Genomic DNA, 4,587 nt, shown 5'->3' with positions numbered 1-4,587 from the left:
GAGCCATGGCTATGTTGACGGCTGAGGTGATCTGGTTACGGTGGTTACTTGAGGACTTTGGTGTGTCTGCTACTACCTCCACTCCTCTACTGTCCGACAGTACCGGTGCTATCAGTATTGCGCGTGACCCGGTGAAGCATGAGCTCACCAAGCACATCGGTGTGGATGCCCACTTTGTGCGTGCTACTGTGCAGGATCAGACTCTCGCTCTTCACTATGTGCCCTCTGAGTTACAGTTGGCTGACTTCTTCACGAAGGCACAGACTCGAGCGCAGCATGAGTTTTTCCTCTCCAAACTCAGTGTTGTTGATCCACCATGAGTTTGAGGGGGGGTGTTAGATGTGTATAGTTCATTGTGTACATCCCCATTGTATAAGGGGCTTTTCTGCACTTTCACACACATGTATATGTAATGGCCTTTGGCCCTCAGAAAATACTAGTTGCTCATTATCCAACACTTGTAACCAGCTCAAAATATTGATAGCAATCAAGCCATGCCCTCTTGATTTGAGATTTTCAAGCAAACAAAGGCCAGAACCAAAGCTGCCAGATCAGGGATAGAGAAGAAAAGAAGAAAGAGATAAAATTATACTTTTAAAAGAATCGTTTTAAGGAGCTTCTGGACCGGCCATTCGTACCTCCTGCTCTGTAACTAAAACATAAATTCTCAAAATGGAGTGGAAAAAATACACTGCCACACATGCACACTACCATTATTCAGCATGTCCACCAATCAATCAAAACCAATTAACCATGGTTGCACAAAAAATAAAGAAATATTTTAGCAAAAGTTCTCCGTTAGCTGGTCCTATTATCTTGCAATCAGAACCAAATAAGTTTGGTTGCACAAACAAATAAAGAAATAGTTTAACCGAAATTCTCCTTTAGTCGGTCCTATTATCTAATTTCCTAAAACTGCAGAATATATTAATACACTCATAACATCAAAATGCAAGTTTCGTTCAACAAAATCTTCTGATAGATTCTTCATCTACCCTTCTTTATCAAATCTGCAAACACGGTGTCAAGCTAAAAACATATGCTATGAAATCAAAGTCAGAGACACAAGAGTAAAGAGGTAAAGAGAAAGGAGCACTCAACAGAGATTTATCATGGGCTGACTATTGCTGCTGCAGTATGATTCTTTGGGCCCCAGCGTTGTGGCTTTCTCATCTCACATTGTTCGTCTACACTGCATATAGTTCAATGGATAGGAACTGTAAAAAGATGTCTAGTTGGAAACTGCATATAGTTCAATGGATAGGATCTGTAAAACGAAGCTAACTAATCCAAGATTTTCTTTGTCCTCTGGAAAACAAAAATGGGGATTGTTTTGAGATATATTTTGTAGCACCAAACAAACAATATCTTCCATTATCATTTGAACATGCACATGCCCCTACTCTAGTTTACTTTATTAAAACCAAAGCAATACAAAAGGTGCTATCTGAACTACCACAATCAATATCCATTACATCGAAATTGGAAAGTAAAAAAAGACAAAACGTTCTTCTAAAAAAAAGGATAAAGCAAGAACATAGTCATGAACAAAGCATTGAGGAATCAGTAGAACAATTTCATGCAAGAAGAAAGAACTTACCCACCTACGGTTGCTTGCTATATAATAATAAGCCTATAATCCCTGCAAATGGAATAGCAAGATCAAGAGGAGATTATTGAGAGAGAGAGAGAGAGAGAGAGAGAGAGAGAGGTCAGGAGCGGAGGGGAAGTTCACCTTGGCATCGTGTCGCTCCCCAAAATCTGCGTGTGGTTGCCTGTCCCCGCCGCCGCACACATGCTTATAGGCCGAAACTGTCCTAATGTTTTTGGACTTGCTATCTTGGGAATAAGAACGATGAACGTGCGATTTATCTCCTTCGGCGAGTCATCTCCATTGAGCACTCGAATGATCATACCTGTAACCTCCTCTCCACAAAGCTCCCAGTGCCTCTGAAAAAAGTGCGCGGGAAAGCCATCCGGCCCCGGTGCTTTGGTTGGAAACATTTGAAACAGGGCAACTTTTACCTCTTCATTAGTATAAGGGGCATTAAGGCGTGCATTCATACCCGCATCAACTCAAGCCGGTATGTGTGATAGGACCTCTTCCATCCCAATAGTCCCCTGTGATGTGTACAAATTTTCATAGAAATCGCTGGCCATACTAGCCATCTCTGTGGGTTCATTGCATACCGTACCATCTTGCCGCTGCAATTTGGTAATTGTATTTTTTGCTCTCCTAGCACTGGCTTTTTTCTGAAAGTATTGGGTGTTATTATCCCCCTCAGCAAGCCACTTGACTCGAGATCGTTGCCTCATCATAATATCTTCTCTGTAGGATAGTTCAACAATCCTGTCCTGAACCCTCTTTTCTTCTGCTCCCGGTGCAACTCTTAAAGGGTGCGCTCTAAGTTCAGTAAGCTGCTGGCGCAGCTCCCGAAGCTCCTTTCGTACCGAGCCGAAAGTTGCGACCCCAGCGTTTCAGCATTGCGGCCACTGTTGTTAGTTTTGCCGCAAGTTCGGCCGCAGTAGTTGTCGGCTGGTACTTCTGCCACGCCTCCTCAACCGTGCCTCTGAAAGAAACTTCCTGCTCCCATATGCATTCATAGCGAAAAGGCTTGTTCAAAGCTAATCTCAGGTTTCCCGCTTCCAACTCATTAAGTAGAAGGATGGGACTATGATCAGACTTTGCTGCAGTGAGGTGTTCCAAAGACGCAAAAGGAAACATCGCTGACCAACTTGGGGAAGCTAGGGCCCGGTCCAACCGAACCCTACAATAGTCCCCCCCCCCCAACTATCCTCTTCTCGAACGTCCAGTCCAAGCCCCTGTATCCAATATCCGCCAATTCACACACATCAGCTGCTTCCCGAAAACCAGCTATTTGAGCACTATCACGCTCGTTCGGACCCATTTGCTCCTTGGGCCGCAGAATCTCGTTAAAGTCACCGATGCACACCCAGGGCAAACTGTTTTCTCCCTTCAAAATCTTCATTGTATCCCAAGTTTTGTATCGCATACTCCTGCTGGCTGCCCCATAGAAACAAGACATCCTCCATGGATCCTTGCCTGGTTCGGTAACCACTGAGTCTATATGATACTGAGAAAAGGTCTTTATTTCAAGATTTATAGAATTCTTCCAGTACAAGCATAGACCTCCACTACGCCCACTACTGCCTACTCCAGAACTACTATCAAAACCTAGACTACCAACCAAATCTTCCACCCGGTACTTCGCAATTTGGGTCTCCACAATACAAAGCACCATCGGCGCACAAGCCTCCACGAGATCGCGGAGCTCACGGACTGTCGCGGGGTCGCCAATCCCACGACAGTTCCAACATAGAGTCCTCATTGGACTCGGCAGTCCTCCTCGAGGGAGGCCGCCTGACTCGTGGTATCCATCTCTCCATCCTGCTTCCTTCTTTTCACCGTAGGAACTTTTTCCGGGGTAGAGATCACCCCTCCACTTGTGCTTCCCGCGGTGTTCTCCAGCAGCAGTACTGTATTAGCCACTTTACCAGCCAGGTTCGGTAGCTCCTGCCCTCGTACGCTGACTGTGCCGTCAGCTGCAACCAGCCTCTTACGGGCAGTCTTTTGACTCTCAGGCGGGATTTGATCATGATGCTCTTCTCCTTCTGCATAAAAAACATCCTCCCTAGCCCCCTTCCAGCAGCCCCACCTCCTCCTCTTCCTTGATGACCCCCCTAGCTCCTCTACCACCCGTTCTGCCTCCTAAACCTCCTCCTTCTCTACCTCCCCTCCCCTCCATGCCAGGCCCAAAACCTTCATTGCTCCACAGCAGCCATTCCCCCCATTCACATGAGTCCGATTCGTGGATGCCATCACCGCATTCTTCCACAGTATGCCCGATCAGACCACAAAAATAACAGAACACTGGCAGTTTGTCATAAAACACAGGATACTTTTTGCTCTTCTTGATTGTAATAGGCACAAACCGCACCAGTGGCTTGTTAACATCCACAAAAACTCTGGCCCTTAAAGTTCTAGCCGGGTTAATTTTGCCCTCATTCACGACAACAGTGAATGGTGGTTCTCCCACCTTTGATGCCACCTTCTCTGCAAGTTCCTTCTTCGCCGTTAATCCATCCGGCAGGCCCTTGACTCTTGCCCATAGCGGGATCTTATTCAACTTGTACTCATTCACATCAGTAAAGCCATCATACTCCTGTATGATAATTGGCGCCGAATTGCGGAAAAGCCACGGGCCTCCCTCCATGATTCTCTTCCAATCTCCGAGGCAGTGGCACTGCACCAAGAAAAGATTTGGGCCTTTTATGTTGAAAGTTACACCTTGTGCTGATGACCACGCGTTCCTCATCTGTCTCAGGAGCGTAGTGTGGCTAAACGGCTTCGTTGTGTAAACCCTAAAGAGCCCCAGCCAGCGGACTCCTTTGATCAGTTCATCGACCTCACCAGATAGATCGAGATCATCTTCTTCCTCGCCATGAAGCTTCAAACCCGCAAATTGATCTTCCAGGTCCGCCTCCGGGCCATAAGCCTCCCAATCTTCATCTTCACCAAAAACTTCCTCCACCCCTGCCGATCCACCCGCACCCCCCATAGTACTC

At 46.4% G+C, this 4,587-nt stretch overlaps 1 long non-coding RNA gene across 1 annotated transcript; it reads right to left on the bottom strand.

Annotated features, from left to right (window-relative positions):
• Positions 1-10: 10 nt before the first annotated feature.
• Positions 11-1,799, bottom strand: LOC123176557 (uncharacterized). Its single transcript, XR_006488572.1, has 3 exons — positions 1,736-1,799; positions 1,601-1,642; positions 11-1,192 (listed from the first exon to the last, which is right to left on the bottom strand). It is a non-coding gene; the product is annotated as an uncharacterized lncRNA (long non-coding RNA).
• Between the last annotated feature and the right edge of the window lie 2,788 nt (positions 1,800-4,587).

This window comes from Triticum aestivum, unplaced genomic scaffold (assembly GCF_018294505.1).
Source record: "Triticum aestivum cultivar Chinese Spring unplaced genomic scaffold, IWGSC CS RefSeq v2.1 scaffold97586, whole genome shotgun sequence".
In the NCBI taxonomy this organism is placed as follows: Eukaryota; Viridiplantae; Streptophyta; class Magnoliopsida; order Poales; family Poaceae; genus Triticum; species Triticum aestivum.
This window is presented reverse-complemented; position numbering and strand designations above follow the sequence as displayed.